Here is a 15,470-nt window from a genome sequence, read left to right on the forward strand (position 1 = left end):
ATAAACATTATTTTTTTCCCCCCAATATTTTCCCAGGACGTTTTTAATTTCATCTGCATGTTAAGCTCCTTGGAAGAAATGCAAAAGATGCGTCAAAGTGCTTAGTCAAAGAGTCAATTGAAAAATGGACGACAGCCACTTCAATCAGTGAGGAACACAAGTGTAGGACGCTTAATGAGTTCAATCATGCTATTGAGCCTCAGTGAAATGCAGTGGAGGCAGCAGGTTAAATCTTCATGTGCCGGCCAAATGTTGCTGCAGGCTGAATCCATTTAATACAGCAAATCTTTGACTTGTGCACTGGAATGTAAAATTGATGGGGAGCAAAAAAATTAAAAAAAATAATTATAAGATTTTTGGGCTAGCTTCTTTTACTGGATGTACTGAATACTGGAGGTCATGACAAGAAAATGATTGCTCTTTTTTATTGTTCAAATTACATTTTTGTAATCACTTACAGTGGCTTGCATGTGTTTGGATTTGTGTTTGTGTCTATCCATGCCCCAGGTACATTGTGTAATTAAAAACACGAGGAGTTAAAAAAAATAATTATTGGAAACCTCTTCAACTGTCACAAAAGTTAATTAAGGTTGTTGTTTTTTAAAGCCAGCAATTTAATTCAACAAATAGAAAAGCCATGACTGGATAAAATGTCTTTCCTAAAAAAAAAAAAAAATACCAGAAGAGTCATTAATACATCAAGGATTCTGTGTAAACCAACTTTTCACAACTAAATGGTCGAAGCTCTAGTAGTTTGTTATGAAGGGGAAGAGGTGTTGGCAAAATGTGTCAAAACGTGTCATTTTATACATTTTGGCGTTAGTTCGAATTTAACAAATGAGATGGCGTGTTTGGTGGGGAAGGCTAGGCACTTGTCAGAGGTGTTTAGTCACCTCCAGGTAAAGTTGGGCTAGTTTCTTTCATCACGCATCCCGTTGGCATGCTAAGCTAAGCGAGCATGGCTACATGAGGGGGTTGAATATTCAACAGCTGACGTGGTATGGTGCAGCACTTTTAAATTGCGAAAAATTACAAGGAAAACTTTTTGACAGCCATTTTTGTTTAACTCGTTTGGCCATTACAGTTAGTTATAGTTCTAAATCTCAATTTAGCCTAGCACTGCTAGCTATAGCTTCAAGCTAGCTAACTTGTGGTGCAATTGGGCTCCTGCGTGGAAAACCTAGATAAAGTTTCAAACTAAGGAAAGTTTATTGCCTTACATTCTCTTTGATAATGATTTTAATTTACATTTAGCAGTGCCGTGCTATTACATTTTGTTAAAAACATAATTCAAATGGGCTTTCCGGGAACTGGGAAAGATTAATGGCATTTACAATCATTTCCAAGGGGACGACTGATTTACTAGCTTGGCCAAAGAATGAATTGAACTCGAAAGTTAGGCTCCTGTACTGCACCCTGTGAAAAGCCATTAAGAAAGCGATTGCATCAATAAAAAATTTTAAAAAAGTAAAAAAAAAACATGTAAATGATGCAATCCTCTTTCGCAGCATGTTAACTTTTGATTACACCGAGCAGTTGCCATGTTTCCCCACACAAAGCAGTCATATTTCCCCCTTTCCCTCATCGCCTTTTGGCTTAATTAGCCAGGGCGTGAATAAGAGAAGGTCATTTAGGTAATTTAGCCGTCTGAAAAGAAACTTCCAGATCACACGCTGCAGGTGCGAAGCGGCCAGCGCTAATGAGGTCAGCGCAGCCTTTCCCTCGACGAGCGGAAAGGCCACGCGTGGCAAAACTTAAAAGCCCCGAACTTTCTCCACAACAACAAGAACGCCGAGAGGTGGATGGGGAGGGGCTGGCGAGGCTTTGCGAATTCCTACACGGCGCATCAAGAATTCACAAAGTGCACTTGCTCATCCTGCGGAGGACCCCCTCTTATTTTCAAGAATGTCACTTTTGAGTCGTGCGAACGAGACGGAGAGACATCCTTCCCGACATCAATTATTAACCAAAGCTTATATCACAACTTCACGCAGATCAAAACAGAAATCTTGTAAGCTACTTGAGGGCATCTCATATATTTAGTGCTGCCAGAGAGACGTAAACGGAAGACAGTGAGGTTAGGCGTTTGAAAAGTGACGGTGAGCTCACGAGCCTTTGTGATTTCCCTGACAGGAACGCGACGTGGCAGACGAGCACTGTAGGCTAAGGGAGGGAGTCTATCTTTGTAGCTCTCCATCACATGCGTAAGGCTGCTGCTGCTGCTGCTGCTGTTGCCGCACCGCCGCAGAAAAAGGGTTCCTGTGTGAATGAATATTTTATGACGTTGCTAACAGGCTACCATCGGTAGCATTGCATTTGCATTCCAAAACTGCCTGTTGTGCAGAAAATGAATCGGCAAAACTTAGGAGGGCGTTACTTAAGGGTCGCAAAAGATTCATCTGTTTGGGAGTAATAATAAAATAATAATTAAAAAGCAGGTAAATGTCCTGGGGTAATAACCTTAAGACTGGCTGACTCATTAGAGTTATATTTAGATGTCAGCGCAAGCTTTGTTTCATTGGGCTGCGAGATGATGTGAGGTGATAACGAGACTCTTCCTCTCTGTGTGGGCGCGTCAAAAAGTCAGGAGACACACGCTTCCTTCCATAGAAAAAAAAGAACCATCTATTTTTAGAAATTCAGGCAACTTTATCAGATTTTTCTTGTCAGCTTCTCTCAGGTAGTTGAAACGTCTCAAGGTGCTGATCTTGTTCTGCTTTGAGCACTTTGAGCATGCAGATGTTTTTTTCCAACATATTTCTCAATCTTTTTTGTGTGACATGTCCTGTTAAAAGACAAGCCAGAAGAAGAATGTGACAAGACAGGTGAAGAATATAGCGGAAGATTGTGATGTAAATCATATTTAAAATAGTCTCCAGTTTTTTGCCAATAATTTGTCCACACGTGTCGTTAAAGTTTACTTTTATAGCGCAGCGTTTCGCAAACTTTTTGGATCTGGACATTTCTGCAAGGACCTCCTCGGAATATTAACACGGATAAAAAAACAAAAAAGAGGCTTCAAGGTGTTTTTGCCACTCCCAGTTGAGGTTTACTGTCCAACTAAATATAAAAGAAAGAGAATTACAGTATTCCACGCATCCTTTAGCTTAATGCTAACAAACAATGCAAATTGCGAAACGCTTCATGTGTGGCTCATGTCTGCCCCCCCCGGTGGCCAAGGCGCACATAGCAAAAGGAGCAGTACCATGTCCAAGGAAAAAATGTGGCAAAACTTGATTATTCAACTAACTCCTTTAATTATACCATCGCTGTGTGTTTTTACAAAATACAATAATATGGAGTACATTTCATTTTTTATTGGCATGCATATTGCTATCTATAGATACAATATGTCATTTATTGCCAATTATTTTCACGTTTTGAGAACCACTATTCGAGGAGCAAGTTAAGACTGAATGAGAGCAAGGCTACAAGCTGATATGTAAAACAAAAAACTGTTCGACGTATGCACTTTTATAAGAAATGTCGTCGGCTTTTCTATCTTTTTCAATCGCCACTTCTCCACTCAGTATCGATCCTCTCCCAGCGGAAAATGTCAGGTTATCTCGAGTTATGACCTTGGCAGCCGACAACAAATTCCTAAAGGGTATAGGTTATTGCTAAGATGTGAAAGTCAAGTACCAAGCTACCCCCTAAAGGTACTGATGAGTACATTTCTTAGGAAAGTTCACTTTTTGTCCAACAACATTATTAGAAATCTTGTACAAGTTGCATCCAGTAATAAGACAGCCCATCCCCAAAGTTATCCTCAACTCTGAGGCTTACTCCTTCGGATGACAATTGCACTCATGCTCGGCGCTTTCTATTTTAACAATGTCATACACAGAGTCACACTCAGCGATGTGAAAAGCCTTGCCTGTAAATCTGAGACTGTTTGAAAGTCAAATACTGAAATAACTCCGCCATCTCTACGTTGGCGAGCCCCTCGGGGAATGTGTCGCTCTCATCCGGTGACACAAACCGACCGGACCCACATGAGTTGCTCGGTGGTGATTTACATTTTCTATCAGCTTCCTTGGTCTGCCGCCAACCGGCATGTGGAGAGGAAAAAAAATATGCTCCCGAGATATGCGATAGGTGATAGAAAGCATAGGCTCAATGTGAGGCTGTCTATATTGAGAGCTCATTAGCTGGAGAGACCCTGCGTGTATTGTTGCCGGTATGCCGAGTCAGCGAGAGTGCCACTCATCACACGTTGCAATCTAAACTCCTGCACATCTGCTCCGGCGGCGTCAGGGTGACCTCGCGCACTCCAAAACGTAAAGTGAGGTTCACACAAAGGCTTTTAACAAGCTGCCGCTTTTGCATCGTTTATAGAATATGAAGAATTAGTTCATTATAATGACTGCAGGCACAATAGTATCAGTGTGCAGGAATAGGGTTATTTCGGTGTGAGCGCCTGAGTGTGAGATGTGGCTTACAGCAGGTCCTTGCAAGTGTTCTCATTTTGGATTTATGGTTTGTGAGTCCTGTTCAATATGTGAAAAGGCCTTTCAAAGGCTTTTACGGAAATTAAGAAAATTGATAAAAATTGATAAGAAATTTATTCTTGTAGATTAATTATATGACTCAACTCACCTAACATGGAATCAAGAAAATGTGCATACATTATCACTATTTTTGATAGGAGGTGTAAATTATACAAATCTGACCCAAGAAATTGCAAACCCTTGAAAAGTTTCACTATATTTGAATTATGAAGCCTGAACTGGTTAAAAAATAAAGGAGAAATGAGGTGGCCACTAATGTCCAGCACGGAGCCCAGACAATTTAAATGGCGAGTGTCCTTCCCATCTCATTTCGCTTGTCTGGCCGAAGTTTCGATTCTCTGTCCACTTATCAAGCCGGCGTGATTGCGTCTGCCTCTGTCCTATCACCGCCGTACACGGCACTTGTTTACTAATTTTACTGCACAGCTCATTATATACTGTCGATGTTAATGAAGAGTTGACCTGCACTGCGACAGTGCCTACTTTGACATGCAACCCCCCCCCAAATAATGTCACGAAATGCTGGCGGCTGTCATGAGTGGCATATGAGGAGATGGGGGAAGTGTAACAAATCAATCGGATGGCTCAGACAGAGGCCAGGTCTCTAATGAGAACGTGTCAGTGCGCATTCTCAAGACAGACAACGTTTTATGTGGTAGCATCATCATCATCGAGAGGGGGGGGGGGGGGGGGGGGGGGGGCTGAGAACAATCGTGAAGAAGGCCATTTATTGACTGCATCAGCATAAAAGAAGTCTACTTTCATGTCTACGGCCACTGCTATTTCAAAAGAGAAAATTAATCAATGAGCCTCGCCGGAGCAGCTTTCATGAAAGCGCCATTCACAGCGAGCTGCCATTTTGCAGTAAGGCCATCGTTTGGAAGAACTCTTTTCATTTGCCGGGTGCTCATTTTCTTTGAAACTCGCCAGATGTTGATGTGGTCACAATGACATCGCCTTCATATTGGTGTTCATTATATGCCGTTTCGATATTCGACCAATGCCTTCTGCGAGTTGCTTCTCTTCTGAAGGTTTAGTCAGTTACAGTGGCTATAGAGGTTTTTTTGCGCTATGTGTATTTAAAAAAAAAAAAATGGAAGCAAGTTAAATCGTTTGAAGCATGTGCTGTTAGAGGAGGAAAGAAATGCCAGGAAAAAGACTAGTCGAAGAGGGTGTGCACAATTGTGCAACCACATTATCTATGATTTGCATTCTCCTCATTAATTTTCAGTTGAGTTGTACAGGTTATAGGTCGCATAAGTGATGGGAAAAGTCTTGAAATAATTTATCACGGTCTCCTTTTTCAATCTAGCAAAAACAAAATCGGGCAGTCGAACAGGGGTGTGTAGACTTTTTATATCCCCACTGTATGTCTGCGTGCTCGATGCATCGTTTTGAATATTTTGCTTGTCAATGAGAAATTTGTCACTAAATAAGAAATGAAGTAAGAACCTATAACAATTAGGGATGTCCCGATATAACTTTTCCACTTTCGATAAGATTTCGATATCATAACCGATAATGATCCGATACCATATCAGCCTGAATCGTACGTACGTTTTTATTTTATTTTGTAGTCTGGAATGTCAGAAACAAATGTTTGCGTGTTTTATTATCTGGCAGCCGAGATCTGAAGGTGTGCACGCATCAAGTTGAGGCATTCTTTGATGCCGACTCGTCAACGTCACGATTCACACTGAATTCGCCACAAACGATGCCTTCAGATAAGATGTCATTGCCGTAAACGGTCTTCTAAAAACCTTGTCAGAAGTCTGCTAATTAGCAAGAGTCTGACGATACCGAGCCAAGATTGAGAAATAAATCAATCAAGAGCAGCGTGAGATGTCTACGACGCTCGTCTGTCATGGCAGAGCTCGCCGTTGCTCTTGTGAAGATCCGCCTTAGTGAAAAGCGCACACAAAGGCTTTGCAGGCTGCGGGCTGGTGTTTTATCAGAGGTGCGAGAAACGCGCGAGCTGTCAAGCCTATTAGAAATGTATTTATTTCGGCTGAGACGATTGCGTGCGAGACGCATTGTGACGCCAGCGGTCTATTTGCGGCGGCATCAGTATGCGGCGTAACTGCACACCCGGGCCGCCGCTGACACTTTGTCGCTCACAACAAAAAAAAAGGAATAAAAAAAATGATTTTGAAGGGGATGTTTGCAATGTGGGAGAGAGCTCACTCGATGCTTAGAACATTTCTGATGTGACAGCAGAGTGGAAATATCGCTGCCGTGTATTGAGCTCGTTTCCAGAGGGGAGGGGGGGGAGTACGGTGCAGACATTTCTTGACCTTCTGGGTTGTCGGCCCATTTTTCAGGGTTAAAACTTTTTAATAATGATTACTTTTCATTTTGAATTAATTACAGTTACCACATCTCAGCTGTGTATTTTGAGGTGAAACTTTAACAGGCGGTATCTTTTTTTTTTTTGGGCAGAGCCGTCTCTGTGGCACACTTTTCAGACGTCATAAATAAAATATAATGTTCGCATGGGCGTGCTTAAGCAACAAAAAGAACCAATGTCTGAGTTGTTCGACAATGATTTCCAGCAGATCTTTTCGCAAGGGTTGGTGGTTGGGGGGAGGGAAAAAAAACCCACAAACAAAATTCATTGTCAAATTCAAAGCAAGCTGTTTCTCTTTTCGATGATCACGCCATCTCCCTGCATGATGCCCGCCGTGTCAATCACTCGGCATTTTTTTTTTTTTTTCCTGAAAGCTGCGAGCTGAAAGTGCTTTGTGAAGCGCGGTAAATTGATTCATGTCATATTAAGCAGGCCAGCCCGACCACGTCGTGGTTGTTTTCATGAAGCCATTAAATCCTCTCATCTAAGTATTGTCGCTGCCACACACACACCGCATGTCACGACAGAGGAAATAACAACGCTCTAATGAGGCACGCTCGATGCCCATTAAACGTCAAATTATCGAGTCACGCGTGGCCCGCTTTGACAAGACTCTGACTTAATATGGAATAGACGAGCATTACCACGGCTTACTAAAATGTTCTGACAGTCATATATTTTCAGATATACGATCAAAAGTATTGAGAAATTTTGTGGATTCATTCATCATACAAGACCCATTGCATTTAAACCATAAATATTTTTTATAGTATCTATCTTAATATCATGCAAGGATTTTAAAACTATATTATATCATATCATATTATATTAGATGATGCATATATCATATTATTATTATTATGTTATATTATAATTATATTCCATGGTGCCAAGGAACTATGTGAAATGAAAAAAAAAAGAGAAGTTTTATCTGGATAAAAGTAGGGTTTTGCTACCATTTTGAACAATTGTATTCTTCTAACTTTTGTGTGGAATCATTTGGGGAAGCCGCTTTTCTTCTCCAGCATGACACCAAGCAGGCCATGATAGCATGCTTGGTTGATTCGGTGAGGAAGAACCTGACTTAACAACCGCGTCAAACACTTTTGGGAGGGTGCAGAGCTTGTGAGCCAGACCCTCTCATATGGATGAAAAGTCTTGCAAAAATTCATCCCCCAAAGAGTGGAAGCAGTTATATAATTCACTCTGCTCGAAACGGGATTGTCTCTTTGACATTAGCGGTGCGAGCTATATTGTTGCAATCAAGTGGAAAGTGCTCAAATGTCGACTCTTGCTACGTTGTGACCTCTTCCTCCAGCCCGTTGAAGGTCATTGCTTCCTGTCTGAAATGGCAGAGCGCCTGAAAACACAGCGCTTCCACACTATAGAGGCAGAAAATAGGGGAGGGCATTATCTCAGGATGGAGCTGACCTTTCCACCTCATATCAAAGCTAAATAGACGGCAGAGTCTGCGAAACTTGGCAGAGTGCCGAGGGGTTGTGTCCGACTGCACTCGATCTGTGTTTTGCTTTATTTCGCGGGGATTTTTCTGGCTTTTCCCCTTTCGCACTCCGTTCCGAAAAGGAGGCGCGGCCTCAACTCGGAGGCGAGACAAAAGTGAGCAAACTCACTGCCGAGTCATCACGTGTGTTACATGTTGTTGCTTGCTTGCCTACTTGCTGTTGTTTGGCTATTAACAGCGGCGATAACTTCCTTTTACGACTTGAAGGAACGGCATTGGCGTTGTGCCCCCCCATCATTGAAGTTAAGCCACTTTTAGTGTTTCTCTACCCTTCTATACACTATCCATTCATCTATCTGTCTGTCTTAACAACGAGAAGCGAGTCCCAGCGGTGCACCGCTGCGAATTGGACCGTATGTGAGATTTTAATTCTCTCAGCGGAGCAACACAACCGGGCCCATTAAAAGGAAAGCGTATCTGTCGAAGAAGAAGAAGGGCTTGAAGGAAAAATCAATGGTCACAACAATGCACTACGTGTGGGCATCTCCGTCAGCCGCCCTATGATGAATTCATTAACGTGATTGAAGTTGGTCCACGGTTCAAAACCCAAGACAGCGAGCTGACATGAATCAAAGCCATGAGAGTGAAGTCGTGACCCGAATTCTGTCATTTAATCGTGTTCCGTGCCGATAATGACTGTGACTTCCAACGCGCTGGTTATATTTCATGAACCGCCAGATCACAAAATGTCCGCGTGTAAGCTGTGAATTATGGTGAAAGATCCATCGGAGGTTTCCTTTTAACATTTGTTCTTTCTCCGGAGGGAATAACACAGAGAGAGGTAATAAGGGACCCCGTCAGAGAGGGGTAATAAGGGACCGCGTGAAGGCTGAAGTAATATGATGTTTTTATTGGCTCGCCCACTAAAATCTGCAACATACGACAGAGCATGGCATGAATATAAAAAAATGACCACTCATTCACTGCCAGTGACGGCTATAGACGTCAAACATCCATTTTAACCGGGAACGAGTTAAACGTTTGTTTGTCGGCTCGTGCTGACTGCTGAGTTTCAATTTCGAGAAGTGAAGTCTCCAATTTACATTGTATATTCCAAAAAACGATTACAAATATGTTCAGTGTATCGTTACAATAAAGAGATTCAATGTATACCTTGATTACATAATCAAAATGTATACATAATTAATTGAGTTTTACTTGCACTATAAAATAGTAGGACATCATTTCAAACTTCAAAATGAAGCTAGCCTGGCTATATTTAGCTCCTCGGGCAACATGCAAAGATGTTCATCTTGCGGTTATCACTGCAGCTACTACTTTCATAGCTTTGGGCATTTTAGAGCACAATACGGGGAAAAAATATGAATCGGTCAGTTTTTCAGTGAAAAGGGTTTATTTCAGCACCCTCCTCCCACTTTGGTACCTACGGGCAAGACAGCGAGTCAGGGTAAGAGGCGTTAAAACGCCATCTTGGATGGCTAGCAGGGAAAAAGGCTAATAAAGCTCTGACTGCAGTTCCGTGTTGTTATATGTTGTGAGCTTCTCATAAAAACTGCTGCTAGACTCTTCGGCTTCTGCATGGTTTTGTTACAATGTAGCTACGATATCATTGCTGTGCAAAGTGCTCCTCAGAGCTGTGTAAGTGCATTTCATTTCAAAAGTGGGAAAATATTAAACTTGATTAGAAATAAAGCTCCAAGAATGATATTGAATAGTTTCACATAATAAGGCTTGCTATCCATCTCTTGGCAAGGGTGCGCAGAGCAGTTTTGTCCCCGAGATTAAAAAATGTAAACTGCCAGCTGCGACTTAAGTCGAATTTTGAATTCAGGAGTCCCCGACTTCATTGTACTTTGACGGTCTCCGGCACGCCGCTTTATGTGACTCCCGCTCGCCTTACACATCTCTCACTGCATTTAATTAGAAACCCCGGGCCGCCGAGCTCCTACAGGCATTGCGGCAAAAGAAAAAAAATACCACCTAGGATCATATATCCCCCGAAAGCACACCAGGACCTGGACCTTGCATGGCCTCCTCTCCATCCACACTTGCGCACACTCGCGGCGGACAATGAGGCGCTCTGAAGCAATTAAACATGTACACAATGAATCTCTATTAAAATTTAAAAGTCTTGTAATTGCTTTGGCCCAGTCATTTTTTTTTTTTAACTTGCGGAATCCTTACATTTTAAAACTCTTTATTTTAGATTACGACTGCATGATTTGCATCTATATGTAATCATCTCAAGTCAGTGATCCCAAACACACGATGGAAATCCCATTTCGAGCTTCTCCAAGTTTAACAGTAGAGTATTTCAATTGAAAAACTGTCATCTCAGAAGATTAAAAATTTCAACCCTCAGCGCTAAAAGCTCTGAAGAACTCAATAAAGAAAAAAATCCAAATTTAGAAAAAACGCAAAGCTTTTCCAGTGCAAAGCGGTGTCCTTATTCTAAGAGGTCAGTGACATTTTACATTCTGAGCTTGCTTTGGAAAGTTTGGCATGGGGAGGAAAAAAAAAAAAAAGCCTCGCCACTTTAACAAGGCTGTTTAAATGTTGATGAGAAGTCTGTTCCCACCCACTGGCTCATCATCAAAAAAACATGTGTGATCATGCAAATATGAATTCAATTTCCGAGAGTGAATAAAAATGCCCCTGAAAGGTAGATGAAACAATTGCGCTTGGTGGGGAGAATAAAAAAAAAAACAAAGCCAAAACAGTCTTATAAATCAATTCTGTTCATACGCGAGAATATTGAAATGATGTTATTTCAAAGGAACTCGAATCTCTCAAGGACGACCACCCCCAACATTATTGTCACGGTCATTAAAAGTCACGGAAAGTAACTTTTAATGACGCTTTTTCTTGTTACTTTACCGGAAATAAATACGAGATGATTAAATTTTAAAACGCAATCCGAAAAAAATATATATCCTTTGACCTACAAAGTAGGTGTGAAAGAAATTATATTTGAAAAAGTGACTTGTAGACATTTTATTACGATCCATAAAACTACCACAGCAAAAAAAATATTGATGACAGTTTGTCTTTATGATCTTGTAGTCAATCAAGTTGTGACACAAGCGAGGAGCGTCATCCTAATTTAGAAATCGGCTTCTGTCAATCATCACTGACAAAATCCCTCTTAATTTCAGGACCTCAAACATATTCACGCAATTGACTCACAACTGGTTCATTGGCCAAGAGATGAAGCGAGCAAAGGCCAACTATCGAGTTGGCATTTGGCAGCCGTTTTGACCAATATGAAACCTGAGGAGATTACCAGGCAAGTGAGGAAGGATATGGATAGATGTTTGAGGGAAAAAAAAAAAACCTCAGGTTTGGCCACATCAACAATTTTGAAAGAAAGAGCAAAGTACACAAAGGATCGGGGAGACTACAAAAAAAACTGAATGACTGTCATTTTAAAAATGGATTTACAAAGAGATGCTTCGACGCGATAAAGCCGAGTTTGAAAAATGAAACATGGTGAAAGAAGCGGAAACTGGCAGGCAGCAACCCGAAATTGTTAATATTGGTTTTCTGCTTATTTTCCATTGACTCCAACACTCTTTTCTCTCGATCCAAAGCATACCACAACAACACGGGGAGGGGAAAACGGCAATTAAAAAGCCACAATGTTGTTATTTTTCTTTTTCTAACGAAGTGCGTTTTCTTAACTCGACCGAGACTTTGCGCTCGGATATCCACCTCCACCTTTTGTTCTTTGGGTAATTACGTTTTGGTGGCGACACCCCAGGAGACACCCGTGGCTCCCCAAACCAATGCAGCAGCTTGTGTTTGCGCAAATGTGCGCTTCAAGGTCGTTTTCCGACGTCTGATGCCAGTGATGAAAAAAGGAGCTTTTTTTTTTTTAGGGCAAAGTTCAGATACGGGTTAATGCAAAGTACCAAAGTAAGGAAAAGTGCTCCTGAGGAAACGTGTCAAAGCCTATTGGTAATGCCGCAGCTGATGAGGCGTAATTGTTGAAAATAAAGAGAAGGGCTATTTTTGTCTGTCTAATGGCAGTGCAGCAGGAAATGAGTGGCTATCTGAAACGAGCATTAGTACAATTTCAGCGGTAGGATGGTAATGCTGGATAATCTGCCCAACGCAGGTAATGAATCCAATTTTTGGTTGCTTGGTTGATTCGCCGCTTTGAAGATCTACATCACACTGGAAGTGCAATGAGAGGACTAAGTCCGACATTGGCTGTAAATTACTATAACTGATTTAAAAAAAAATAATAATAAATAGTCTTGATCTTGTCGGTAACTGTTCCGTATTTTACTTTGAAGTCATTTTGTCAAAGTAAAGAAATGGCAGTAATTTTTCTCGCGCATTAAAACCACCACATATTTATTATTAGTTTTTTTTTTTTTTTTTTTTTTACAATTGCATTGAATTCTATTCTTGTGTGAATATCATTTTCAAACGTGTACTCAGCAGGGGTTACTGTTTAATTCGAGTACTTCAGGTCGAGAGAGAGAGGAGAGAGAGAGAAAAAGAAAAAAAAAACTCCCCACAAGCGAGTTCAAACAGGTTCAGTTCAATTTCCTGAGCAACAGATTGCTTGAATGAAGATTTTAGGAGACATGCCAAGTGCATATTTGATACTATTCAATTAATTCACCTGCTTTGCAAAAATGACATTTCCTATAGATTTCCGACTTCTTAACGTTTACGCCGCCACATTTATTTTGAATGACTTAAGTGAGGCCAAGCGTGAAAAGTAAGCCGCACGTTATTGACTTTTTTTTCGGTTGGCAATTAACATCTCACCGAGGGCGCGAAGTTGGAAAAAAAAAAAAAAAAAAGTAGTTGCTCCTTGGCTAACCCTGGCGCATTTACATTTAAGAAATAAGACGCAATAAAGTCGCGTTCTAACTGTTAAAGATTTTATACATAATAAATTTCAAATTATGATGCCAATACGAACTTCGTCATACATATTTAATTTTGCTCTCCGCCGAAATTCATCTCCCGTCTGTTTATATCGCTGCCATTAACATCAAATATGTATGATACGTATTTCTCCAACTCAGCTAAGGTAAAACTACCTAACTGGGTTGCTTGACATTATTAAGCGGTTCAAAAGGTTACCGCATACCGGTATGCTTAAAAGCGACTGAACTGGTCGATTGGGGGGGGGGGGGGGGGGAAATTGCCGTCGCCAATTTCCCGCCGCACGTCAGGCAATTAACCCCTCGCACGCACATAAACTCAACCGGATTGCCCTGGCCGCTGCGGCTATATTATAAAACAACAAAGAAAGGGGGTAAAATGCTCAAATAGGCCAAAGGAGAGATCGAGGGAAATGAAGACGATATTGACAGCCCATCCATCTAGGCTGCGCTCCCAAAAGATTCCACTTCCATCCATCCATCTACAATTTACAAATGGATTGCATGGCTAGCATGTCAAAGTCTTGACCAAAATGTCCTTGCCATTGGTCGGAGTTAGAGCTAGGATGGAAATGAATTACGTAAGAAAACAACCCATAGCATTCCAGGAAAACCATCAAGGAAAGGCTTCGGCGAAATCCGTCGCTAAAACCCAGACCTTACCACCCACATGGGTGAACCGGAGAGAAAGGAGAAGACTTCCCGCGGTGATTGTCAGCAGCTCAGACAGGCTTGCATAATAACATGGAGCATATTCAGAGAAGTCTGCCGCACGCGGCGAGAGAGTTCAGCTGCCATTTTTGTCAGGAGCGTTTACAAGCAAAAGAGGGGCTTCATAGATGCTCCTCATTACCGGTGCAAGTTCCTCATCCATCCCGATGCCCCTCGGACAGGCTCGTCCCCTGATGTTGGAGTTTCTGATCCAAAGGGACAGTCTATGTTCGGGCTTGTTGAGCTTAAGCGGCCTCAAATACGCAATTGTGCAGATGCTGATTCAGTCGGACAACTCAACGGGATCCATCTATTTTCAACGATAACCGACTCTTTGCAACTTTTAACTGGGTTTCCTCGCTGCTAATTAGCGATTAGCAGAGCACGGCTACACTTTGACACTTTTCTAGTTTAGCGAGCAGTGGCAGTAAATTGCATTGTGCCTGAAGGAGCACTGTGAGCACACCTGTCTCGTCCGGCTGGACTTTATTTTGCAACGCCACTCTCCTTTCACCGGGGAGAGCGCGGCGGATGGAGGGATTCAATAAAGGGAGACTGATTAACATTCGGATCCAATATAAATGTGTCAGTTGGTGGCGTGGACGCCAAAAGCCACCGCGAGAACCGCACGGGAACTGTGCGCCGCCAAGGTTTCGGAATACAGAAGAGCGAATTCGCCGCCGGGGAGATTCTGATTTATTTACATGGAGCCCAGGCCGCACGCTCGGGGGGGGTTGAGTCTGTGCCAAAAACACGAAAAGCGGCAACTGGCATCTTGACAGGAGGCAGCTCATTTATCCGACGCCATCTGCACCAGCGGCTATTAGATAATCGGCCTTGAGGTGGCGACGGTGAGCACGCCAGGCCTCTGCCGCAGTTTATGACTTTGACACCGTCGCGTCAGACAAGTGGCTGTCGCGAGTCCAGATGTATTCAAAAGATCCCCCCCACCAAAATTCGATTGCGCTCCAAATTGAACGACTTTCGAGAGCGTTAAGGTCGCACCGTACTTGCAGTATAGTATTCAGACGACTCGTAAATTTCATGTACATATCTCAAGGTCATTTCGGGTATCAAAGTCACTGTCAGGTGAAAAGCGCAGAAGAGTCGTCGTCTCATCTCAGTCCCCGTTTTGCAAACCAAACCTGATTATTTCCTTGCAGGCAATTTTTGTGATCATGTCGCTACTTTTCTCGGCGACCTAAAGATGATCCCTGGCACTTTGAGAATATGTTTGTATTTGAATTCATGAATCGAGTGCATCCAGTAGGGGATTTTCAAATCTATTTGAAAGTGGCTGTGAACATGCTTTATCCAAATCTGATGCACGACATCTGAAGGGCCCCACAGCTACCGGCCGGTCGCCACTTCCTCCAAACAACTCGTTATTTTCTTGATCTTTCCAGATAGCTGCCTCTGCCTCAGCGACATGACATGAACAAGAGTGAGTGTGCAGCTCGCAATGGAACAAGCTGTCTTACAATGTCACTAGATGGCAGTATTGAGAAGCACAA

At 42.2% G+C, this 15,470-nt stretch overlaps 1 protein-coding gene across 2 annotated transcripts in view; it reads right to left on the reverse strand.

Annotated features, from left to right (window-relative positions):
* LOC119134490 (VPS10 domain-containing receptor SorCS1-like) overlaps positions 1–15,470 on the reverse strand; it is a 61,472-nt gene that overhangs the window by 38,964 nt on the left and 7,038 nt on the right. The gene's annotated exons all lie outside the window — the stretch shown is intronic.

The sequence above is a fragment of the Syngnathus acus genome, chromosome 15, assembly GCF_901709675.1.
Source record: "Syngnathus acus chromosome 15, fSynAcu1.2, whole genome shotgun sequence".
Classification (NCBI taxonomy): Eukaryota; Metazoa; Chordata; class Actinopteri; order Syngnathiformes; family Syngnathidae; genus Syngnathus; species Syngnathus acus.